Below are 11,357 nucleotides of genomic sequence, written 5' to 3'. Positions count from 1 at the left end.
GTGCCAGGTCAGCTGGGCTACAGCAAGATGCTACCTCAAAAAAAAAAAACTTGCTGGAGGAAAAAGTAGGGAAAACCCTTCAACATATTGGTCTTGGCAATGACTTTGAATATAACCTCAATTGCAAGACATAATACCACAGATCAACCGCTGGGACCTCATGAAATTACAAAGCTTTTGTACAGCAAAGGACACTGTCAATAGAGCAAAGAGGCAACCTACAGAATGGGAGAAAATCTTTGCCAGTTATATATCTGACAGATGATTAATATCCAAAATATACAAAGAATTTAAAAAATTAAATAATAAGAAATCAAACAACCCAATTAAAAATGGGCTATAGAACTAAATAGAGAGTTCTCAAAAGAAGAAATACAGATGGCATATAAACATCTAAAAAATGTTCTACATCCCTAGCCATCAGGGAAATGCAGATTAAAACTACATTGAGATTCCATCTCACTCCTGTCAGATTGGCTACCATCATGAAAACAAATGACCATAAATGCTGGCAAAGATGGGGAAAAAAGAGGAACGCTTCCACATTGTTGGTGGGAATGCAATCTGGTCCAGCCATTGTGGAAATCAGTGTGGAGGTTCCTGAGACAGATAAAAATAGATCTACCATATGACCCAGCTATAGCACTCCTAGGCATATATCCTAAGGACTCATTTCACTACCTTAGAGATACTTGGTCAACCATGTTTATTGCCACTCTATTCGCAATAACTAGGAAATGGAACCAGCCTAGATGTCCCTCAAGTGATGAGTGGATAATGAAGATGAGGCAGATTTATACAATGGAGTTCTACTCAGCAGTAAAGAAAAATGAAGTTACAAAATTTGCAGCTAAATGAATGGATCTGGAAAGGATTATACTAAGTGAGGTAACCCAGGCCCAGAAAGCCAAATGTCGCATATTCTCTCTCACATGTGGATCCTAGCTACAAATGACTGGACTTCTGTATGAGTAAGAAGAAAACTCAGTAGCAAAAGCCAGTATGCTAGAAAGGAGAAATAAAGGTAATAGAAAGGGGAGGAGTACTTAATAGGATGGTATTGTATATATGTAAGTAGAAGAACAGATTAATGGGGGTGAAAAGGCCTAAATGAGGTCAGGGGAAGAGACTGAGTAAAGGAAAGATGGAGGGAAGGCTAATCAAAATCTAAGAGGATATAAGTAAGTCATATAGAAATCTACTTTTTGGGACAATGGAACACTCGATCTAGACTAAGCTGACCTGGAACTCACTCTGTAGTTCCAAGGCTGGCCTCAAATTCACACCCATTGTCTCCCTCCCTCCATTCCTATATCTCTCTCTCTTCTCTGACAAATAAATAAAATATATTAAAACAAAACAAACAAGGGGCTGGAAAAATGGCTTAGCAGTTAAGGTGTTTGCCCATGAAGCCAAAGGACCCAGGTTCAATTACCCAGGACTCACGCAAGCCGTATGTACAAGGTGGCGCTTGCATCTAGAATTTGTTTGCAGTGGCTAGAGGCCCTGACACACCCATTCTCTCTCCCCCCCCCCCCCTCTCTCTCTCTCTGCTTCTTGGTCTGTCTGTTGCTCTCAAATAAATAAATTAAAATTAATTTAAAAAAATAAATGAAAAAAACCAAAGGATGGGCATGGTGGTGCACGCCTTTAATCCTAGCACTTGGGAGGCAGAGGTAGGAAGATTGCTGTGAGTTCAAGGCCACCCTGAGACTACATAGTGAATTCCAGGTCAGCCTGGACTAGACTGAGACCCTACCTTGAAAAAAAAAGTGCTTCTGCACAAGCCTAAGGGACTGAGACCACACAAGCTGGGTATGACCACACATATCTGTAACATCAGTACTGTGTGGGGGGGGGGGCAGAGACTGGAGAATCACTGGGGCTTGCTGACTCAGATAAAAACAAGGCAGGGCTGGAGAGATGGTTCAGTGGTTAGGCACTTGCCTGCAAAGTTTAATGGCCTGGGTTTGAGTCCCCAGTACTCATGTAAAACCAGATGCATCTGGAGTTGGTTTCTAGAGGGAAGAAACCCCTGGAACACCCATTCTCCTCTCCTCTCTTTCCTTCCCTCCCTCATTATTATTATTATTAATTTTTTGGCTTTTTTGAGGTAGAGTTTCACTCTAGCCCAGGCTGGCTTGGAATTCACTATGTAGTAGTCTCGAACTCTCAATGATCCTCTTACCTCTGCCTCCCTAGTGTTGGGATTAAAGGCATGCACCACCATGCCCGGCTATTTATTTATTTTATTGATTGATTGATTTCTCTCTTTTTTATTATTTAGGTTTTTCAAGGTTGGGTCCCACTCTAGCCCAGAATGACCTGAAATTCATTATGTAGTCTCAGGTTGGACTCAAACTCACAGCCATTCTCCTACCTCGGCCTCCTGAGTGCTGGGATTAAAGGCGTGCCCCACCATGCCTGGCTCTTCCCCTCTCTTAACTGGCACTTAGACAAGGTGATGGCTCTTCTCTGACCCCAGGAAGCCCAGACACTCAGATCCGCTACATCTCCCAGCCCCTCCCCCAGAAGTAGATGGGCCTCATGCCCAGCCCTTAGCAAGGCTCCATGTGTTGGCACATACTGCGGGAAGTGGTCTGTCAATGCCCTTGGACTACTGGATGATCCACGTCAACCCGCCAGGCAGACAGCAGAGGCCGAGCGGAAACAAAGTCTGGGAGAGTCCGAGCCACCAGCCACTTATCTCCCGCCCCCAGAAGTGTTTTCTCACTGAAGAGGAAATTGTGACATCCTGGGAGCAGGCTTCCTCCTACCACAAAGCATCCGCTGTGCTCTCCCAGAACCCCATCAAGGGCATGTCCACCTACCCAAGCCAGATCCGGCCCTTGCTTCTGGGGAGGGACCCTTTCACAAAAGGACTTTCAGCCACAGCCCCAGAGATGGAGTTTCCAAAGACTCCTGGGTCAAGGGACCAAGGCCGAGCGTGGACCACTGCTTCCTTCCCCTGCGGGGTGGCGTCCAGCACGGGGTGGGGGAGGGAAGAACAGAAAAGTTCAGATCCCTCGTGGTGTCCCCGGTCCAGGTCTCTGTACTCCCCACTCCAGGGTCAGTAGCCCCCCCCCCCCCGATTCCTCCATTGCCTTCCCGACTGCACTGCCCAACCAGTGACAGCCTAAACCAAGCGCTCAGAAACCACAACCGCTGCTGCCCAGAGAATCCGGTTTGCCCACAAAGGGTGGGGCTGCCCATGCCCAATCAAGGCAGGTCCAGCCCAGGCAAAGCAGGCAAGTTCACCCCCAGGGAGCCCCCACCCCCAGCACAACTAGGCCGGGGGCCCCTCCCCCATCACACAGGTGGCATGAGCCCAAACTCCTACCCAGTGCCTGCCACTGTCCCCTCCCAGTCTGCCCCAGGTGTGGTTGGTTCCACTTGCATCTAGAAGTCTGACTGGAGGCCCTACCTTCCCTCTCTACCTGCTCACAAGTACCCCCGCCCGACACACGGGCACATTTCTGGCGGCTCCAGCACTCTTGCTAAGGGTGGGCGGATCTCCTCGCTGGCCTAGGCTAAGTGTGCTTGAAGAGCCAGGGCACAGGGGTGGCGGCTGTGCTCCGGAGCTGGCATGATCCTCCTGCAAAGGGGCCAAGGCCACGTATGGCCAGAAATGAGGACAGAACAGAGGGAGAAGTCCTTGGGGAAGGAGTAACCCCTTCCTCTCCAGGGCAAGGAAGAAGCCACTGTTCACCGCGGGAGGGGAGGGGCACGCAGCACCTGAGCAGAGGAGGTGAGGAAACCACACCTGGCCCAGTCACTTCCAGCTCTGGAGCTGCGGAGCCAGTCCCCAAGCATCCAGGTGGTGGGCCGAGGGGAAGGGGGTGGTGGCGGACAGCCGGCGTGCTGGTGCCCTACTGAATCACTGGATGACGACACGGTGCGGGCTGGGGGCAAGGAAACATCCTCTCTCCTCCCGCTTCCCTGCCACGGAAACCGAAACTGCATCTTACCTCCCTCGGCCCTGCTGGGAACCAGGGTGTTAAAAAAGAAAAACCAGCAAGGAGGAAGTCGAACCCTCAGCCACTGCCAGTGCAATCCGAAGCAACAGCAGCTGCTCTGCTGCGCTGACCTCTGACCTCCCAGAGTTCTCCAGCCCAAGAGCAGGGCAGGGTGGCCCAGAAGGAAGGGCCCAAGGGCCTGCTCAGGGTCAGGAATGACGGAAAGAGGGTCTGGCAGCAATCTATGTGCTCGGGCGGGAGGCTGTGAGGGCCACGAGCAGGGTCGCAGGCTGGGGGGAGGAGGGAAGGGGACAAGGGCCGAGCTCCCTCCCAGCACTCACCCCACAGGAGCTGGTGGTGGCAGTGGTGCTGGGGACACAGGCTCCGCATACGCCACCGGCACGCTAGCTGTATGGCCAACCACGATACAGACAGACAGGAAGAAACGGCCTGTGGCTTCACAGCCTCCAGGGATCCCACAAACAGTAGGCCTTTCCCCCACAAAGCCTTTGCTTCTTTCAAACCCTCATCTCCTGGAGCTCGTGCCAAACTCACTTCTTTAAGATAAAGAACTGGAGGGGCAGGTTCAGGGACTTGGTGCCCCACTGACCGCCTGCGCAGGGGGGGGGGGGTTCCACATCAGACCCCAGGTCCTGGGTTCCCATCACCCAGTGAGGGAAGCTTGGGCGGCACAGTCCACCACAGACAGGGGAAACGGGCACTGGGCTCCAGGGAGTGCCAAGAAGAAGGCGTGAGTGTGCAAGCACCCCCGCGCGTGGGTGTGTCTGTGGGTGGAGTCCTGTGCATCCGTCAGGGCTCTCTCTGGACCACTCACCCACTAGGATGGTAGAGACATGAAATTCCTTTTTCTTTGTTGGGCACTCTAGAAATGGCCTGAGCTAGAGGTGCCCAACTGGGTTCTATGCCCAACGACGAACAAAGTCCACCACTAGCAGCTGGCACCCACAGAACTGTGGACGCAGCAGGTGTCTCCAGCTGGGCTGGGCCCCTCCCCAGAGCCTCTCTGGAAAATATGGATTCTCAACACTGCTGGCGCAGGCAGGCCCAGGGAGCAGCTGAGGAAGGCACCTACATGCCCTGGGCAGAACCTGGGACAGAAGCCTTCCACAGCCTAGGCAAACAGTAATGTGCCAGCAGCAGGCTGGAGGGCTGAAGGCAGCTTTGGAGGGGGCAATGGAAAAGAAGGAAGGGCTTCTTGGCCAGCAGCCTGGCCTCCAAAGAAGGCCACTACTGCCACTCCCTGGGGGCCCACACACCAGGACACATGAGGGCTCCTGCAGGGGAGACGCGCACACTAGGTGCCACATCAGCACAGGCTTGTTCCAGAAAGGAAGATCTGGCTGTCTTGGGAATGTGGGTTGGGGTTTCCAGGGGGCCTCAGAAACAACAGAGTGCTAGTACACACCCAGAGACTGGGACAGGATGGGGTGCAGCCTGGGGGTGGGGAACAGAGCAGAGGAGGGCCACTGTACTTCTGTTAGGGGTTTTTTAATGCCAAGATGTGGGACCTTGCCAGATGTCTGCAAGCTGACAGTCCACCCAATTTTTACCTGTCGCCTTGAGGTGTGGCTATAGATGTCGAAACTGACTCGGAGAGACAGGGACACAAGTCTGGCTGTAATCGCTTTGTGATCTTGGACAAGCCACTTAACATCTTGGAGCCTCAGTTTCGTTGATGCGTAAGATGTTAAGTAGCCTCTCAGAAGTAGGAGACATGGGTGGCTTGGTCACCATTAACCAGAGCTCACCCCGGGGGAACACACTTGACAGAGGGACAAAGTCTCACCCTGTGGTACACAGGTAGCACCTTTCCCAGTATCACCCAGCCAGAAACAGGTCCCGATGGGGCTGGGTGTGAACAGGCAAAGTTCCAAAGAGGTGCAGGTCGCTCCAGGTCACTGCGGTCAACACACTCAAGGCTGGGCGTTGGGCGGCGCTGGGCATTTCAACCTCCGAGGCCCAGACCTGCTGCTGTCTGCGCTGGAGCCCCTCAGCGGGGAGAGAACGTGCCAGCTTGTAAACTTTAGTCATTAGGAAGCTAATAGACCTGATTTCCCAGAACTCTGCCTTGGGGCTCTCCACCTCCCCGGGGAAGGCTGGCCTAGCCCTACTAGGTTTCAGGGCACCTGGACACTGGGCTCATCTAGGTCATGTCCATACTGGATAGGCTTTCAAGGCCACCTGCCCACCTCCTTCTACCCCTCTTTGGGGCAGAGGAGAGCAGAGGACCTGGGGCAGGGCTCACACCTGGCCCTGCTCCCCTACTACTGGGAGACGACGGGCTTCTCTGCTCTGATATGGAGCCGCACCCACGACAGAGGGAGCCGGCCGAGATGGAGGAGCCTGGATGTGCACAGCCTTGGAACATAACCAGTGGCCAACTGCTCGCTGGCTACGTTTTTGCCGTGGACCACATGGCTTCTACATGGCAGCCAAGAGACCCTGAGGAGGCGGGCCTCCTGCTTGACAGGTGGGGAAACTGAGGCTCAGAAAGGCTAAGTCACCAGTCTACAGTGGCCCGCCAGGGTCCTGAGCTCTTAACCATCCGGGAGGCAAAAGGACACACCCAGGGTGGTGGCTCCGAGTAGTGCGGGTGCGAAGACCTTTGGTTCGTGAATCCCATGGGACCCTCAGCAGAAGTGACGGCGATGTCTCAGCTTATCGAAGGGCTCTCACAAACATTATCTCATTGAAGTGAGCTGAGCTGGGAGGCAGCTGGCACCATGCAGCCTGCCTGATAAAAATCCCAAAGGGCTCAGGCTGGGTCCCCAGGTCCCAGTCCTGCTGCTACTGAGAATTTGGGGGTGGGTGCCCCATCTTTCTTTGCCAGGCTTCCTGGAGGCCACAGAGAGGCAAGAACCAGGACAACCCATATTGGGAGGGAAACCGCACCCTCCGCCAGGGACCAGGGACAGGAAGCCCCCTGTGCCAGCTATGACACTGTGGACCCGGGCTCAGGGGTCACAGGTGGGAACAAAGAGCAAGGCTCCACAGTTGAACTTCCTCGCGGCCCCAAGGAGCTCCCTGCGCCCAGACATCGCTCCTTCTAGAGGTCAGCTGCTTGGGCCACATGCTCTCACAGGACAGCCCACAGGCAGAGCCCCTGTTGTGGCCCAAGCCTGTGCCACATATAGCAGCCATACTTCAAACAGAGCCTGTCCCAAAGCTGATGGCTCCCGTTTACAGCCATGCTCTAGCCAAAGGCTGTCCACAAATCACCAGCAAAACCCTCACCTCACAAACCTGCTCCGTACAGCTGGGGAAAGGGCCTCCTAGCTAGCTTAGGGACCTGGCCCCACAGTCCCTGAGTTTGGAGTGACCCACTCCCCTGGCCCATCACTGTGCGCGCACCATGTCCTGGGCCAAATCAGAGGGGCTGGGAGGTGGAGTGGAGCTGGGTCTGCCTTCCAGCAGCTTCCAACACACAAGCAGCTTGAACCCGTCCTCTGGTGACAGGGTGACAGCCCTCGGTACTAAGTTTTCCTCACACCTCTCTGCTGGTCAGGGAGACCTGGGGACCTCAGGAGGTGGGGGGGAGCCCACATTCTTCCCAACAGCATAGCAGGAGCAGCTGGCTCCTGCTGTGAGGATGCTGATGTGTCAAAGCTGCCCTGGCCTGGCAGTGTCCCAGTCCCCTTTGGCTGCTGAGGTCAGCTGGCGTCCTGCCGCCCCTCCCTGACAGTGCAGATGGTGAGCTCACTCTGGAAACCCCCTCCCTTGGTGGGGCAATACATAGGCTGAGTCTCAGTGGGTGGCACAGAGATCCCAGGGGTCATGTTGGAGGAAGGGCCACCAGGAGGTTACACACAATTCCTCAAGGCTGCGTGAGGGCTGGGTGGGGGCAGGGGAGAGGAAACAGGCCCAGAGAGGACACTACCTCACTGGGACGCGGCCAGGCACACACTTGCAGCTCCCTTGGTCAATGTCTGTCTAGGGCACAGTTTACACAGCAAGACAATGCCCAGAGCTCAGGCCAACAGGAAAACCACCGAGTCCAGAATATGAACGTGACCCTGGTGGTTCTTGGGAACGTATGAGGTCAGATTTGCTCCTCCTCGTCCAGTCTTCTCCTTGGGAAGCAGAGTGTGTGTGCCCATGTGCCCTGCGACATCAACATGAACGGATGAGACGGGAGTCACGGGTCTGTTTACCAGGTTTTAGGGATGGCCATCTGCATGGATATGGAAAAGCCCATGCAGTCAGCCTTTTATAGTAAAAAGACCTAAACCAAGAAGCCAATTAACCAGAGACCTCCACCTGCTCTTACCCCACCAGGAATCCCAGGCAAGGGGTCCAGGTGCAGACAGAATGGACGTGGTGGAAAATGTTAGGAAATGGGAAGGAGGGCCTGGGGGTGGACACAGATGCGGCTAACTCATCGGACCCTGTCCCACCTTGACGCCCCACTCCACTTTTCCCAGAAAGCTGAGAGGACGGCCCTGAATCCAACTCAACAGCCGGGCGTGGTGGCGCACACCTTTAATCCCAGCACTCAGGAGGCAGAGGCAGGATCACTGTGAGTTCAAGGCCAGCTTGAGACTCCATAGTGAATTCCAGGTCAGCCTGGGCTACAGCGAGACCCCACCTCAGAAAACAAAACAAAACAAAAAACTCAACAGTCCTCATTCAGCTCCCTCTTGGGTCCTGTGGGGCAGCTCTGAACCCCAGCCCTCTGTACCTATCAACGAATGCTACAGCAATGTGCTTCTTCCAACCGCATCCCGGACCACCTTAGCCAGGCCATCACCACGGGAGAACTCTTCATTATAGGAAGGAAAAGTGGGGAGCCACAAAGAACTAGGGGTGTTATTTTCCTGGTGTAAAACTGGAGGGGGTCAAGCGTGTGTTCACAAGGGAAAAATTCCAGCTGGTCACGTGGCATCACCTGTCCACTTGTCCTCAGTAGTCCAGCTTTGGGACAGGAGCTAGGGGGAACAAAGTTTGTCCCCGCCCCTCCCCCACCTTCAAGGAGACTTGAGCTCAAGAGCTGCCCTGGCTCACCCCAGGCTCACCCTGTGTGGGAAGCTGTCCTGGGGTGAAGTGCTCCAGGCCAGGGCTGTGAGAGGGCTCCTGTTCCCAGTTCCTCCTCCACAGGGCCAGTGGCCAGGGGGCAAGAGACAGGCTTGTGGCACTCACACAGGACTCTTACCAGGGGAAAAGCTGCCCTCACACCTCCTCACCTCTCACTGTTATTTAAGTTTATTCACAGTTCCTCCTCTAACTACTGGGGAAACTGAGGTAGGACAGGAAGGGGAGGCACTGAGAAGTACTCTGATGGGCCAGGTGCTAAACCACTCTGTTGTAGGGCTGACCTCTGCACTGCAGTAGAACCCCAGGCCTTGTCCACCACATGCCCCAGGAGCTACAAAGGGCTTGCTTTCTAAGCGTGTGACCACCAAAATGTCCCTAGACAATGCCACATATCCCCTGGCAGGCAAATCCCAAATTGAGCTGGGCGTGGTGGCGCACACCTTTAATCCGAGCAAACGACAGGTAGAGGTAGGAGGATCGCCGTGAGTTCAAGGCCACCCTGAGGCTACATAGTGAATTCCAGGTCAGCCTGGGCTACAGTGAGACCCTACCACGAAAAATCAAAGAGAAAAAGAAAAGAAAGAAAGAACACCCAAGTTGAGAACCATTGCCCCCAAACAAGTTTCACTTTCTCCCCGGGGAGCCCATACACAGCCAAGTAACACAAACTGGATTCATTATTCCACCGGCAAATGACACACACACCCCATTCTACAAGTGAGGCAATGCCTCAGACACACCTCACCTTCACTCTCTGCCAGCCCCAACCCTTAGTGGGCTGCCACCTAGGCACCCCTGTCTGCCCTGAGGAGCTGGGCCCTGGACTCTACAGTCTAACTCTCCCTGACCTCTCCCCCAATGTCCTGCAGGAACATCAGAGGGGGTCGACCCCCCACACACACCCCTCAGTCCAAAAGGCAGGACTCCTGGGTCCAAGTTCTGGGCTGTGATCCAGTCTGCCGATGGAACCCGCCCCATCCCCCACGCCTGCACCTGTTTCCACCTCGGCCCGGGGTTCACCCGGGAGGAAGCGGAGAAGGAAGGGGTCTGCACAGCGGGCGCTTCGGGAGGGGTGCTGGTGGAAAGCGGGGCCGCACGTCCCCTCCCTGGACCGTCCCCTCTCCTTCCCGGGCTTTTAAACTTCTGCCCAAGCCAACGCTACACGCTCCCCACCACCCGTGCCCGTGCCCTCGGCACAGCTGGGACGTCCCATCCGAGCCCAGCCCGGGGTCCCCGGCCGGCGGTGGGCCCCGCACCCCCTCCCCGCGCCGCGGTGACAGCGCAGCTCCGGGCTCCGGGCTGGCCCACGTGCGTCCGGGGCGCTCGGCAGGGCGGCCGCCGCAGGGCCGCGAGGACCTGGCTCCGTGACCCCGAGCGCGCCTGCGGCCTGGCCGCCCCGGGCCCCGCCCCGCCCCGCGCCGCGCCCCGCGCCCCGCGCTCACCTCCGCGGGCCCCACGTCCCGGGACGCAGCTCCGAGCGGAACCGGCCGGCGGCGGGGCGGCGGCTCGTCGGGGGCGGGGCGCCGGCGCTGCGCCTGGTCCCTACCTGCTCCGGGGGCGGGGCGTCGGGGGCGGGGCCGCGAGGGGCGGGGCGTCGAGGGGGCGGGGCATCCCGGCCCGGGGCGGGGTTCTCCGCTGCCGTCTCCCCGCCCTGCACCTCTCAGTTTTCCATTTCCCTTCGCTGGCTTCTTCCCGGCACGATCCTCTCGCCCTCTTCCTTGCCTCCTTCCTTCCGGGACAGAGCGCGTGACCAGCCATCAGGACATCACCGCGATTTCCAGAAAAGCCACCCAGTCTCCCCTTCCTCCCTTCCTGGGGTCTGTTCCCTCCAACCTTGGACTTCAGGAACCTCTTTTCTTGGGGTTTTTGTTTGCTTGTTTGTTAGTTTTGTTTTTCGAGGAAGAGTCTTGCTCTAGTCCAGGCTGACCTGGAATTCACTCTGTAATCTCAGGGTGGCCTCGAACTCACGGCGATCCACCTACCTCTGCCTCCCGAGTGCTGGGATTAAAGGCGTGCGCCACCACGCCCGGCTTTTTTTTTTTTTTAATAGGTTTTCGAGGTAGTCTCACTCTAGCCCTGGATGACCTGTGGAACTCACTCTGTAGTCACAGGGTGGCCTTGAACTGACGGCGATCCCCCTAACTCTGCCTCCCAAGGCGTGCGCCACCACCTTGGCTGTCCCTCGAAGCTCGGTAGCTCCGCCTCGGGGTGGTCGTGGAGGGGGAACTCTCGTACGCGCTTTCCTTTTACGGAGCCCTCTCCCACCGCCTGCCGCTTTTTCTAGGCGAGGCCTGGGTCTGGCTCACCCTCCCCTGCGGCCCCTGCAGTGAGCGAGTGGTCAGGTGGCTC

At 56.0% G+C, this 11,357-nt stretch overlaps 1 protein-coding gene across 1 annotated transcript in view; it reads right to left on the bottom strand.

Annotated features, from left to right (window-relative positions):
• Nucleotides 1–10,508, bottom strand: part of Rhbdf2 (rhomboid 5 homolog 2) — a 25,840-nt gene extending 15,332 nt beyond the window's left edge. Inside the window, exon 1 of the mRNA XM_045158660.1 lies at nucleotides 10,451–10,508. The gene's annotated coding sequence lies outside the window, so the exon portion shown is untranslated. The remainder of the gene's footprint in view (nucleotides 1–10,450) is intronic.
• Between the last annotated feature and the right edge of the window lie 849 nt (nucleotides 10,509–11,357).

Source organism: Jaculus jaculus, chromosome 9, assembly GCF_020740685.1.
Source record: "Jaculus jaculus isolate mJacJac1 chromosome 9, mJacJac1.mat.Y.cur, whole genome shotgun sequence".
Lineage (NCBI taxonomy): Eukaryota > Metazoa > Chordata > Mammalia > Rodentia > Dipodidae > Jaculus > Jaculus jaculus.
This window is presented reverse-complemented; position numbering and strand designations above follow the sequence as displayed.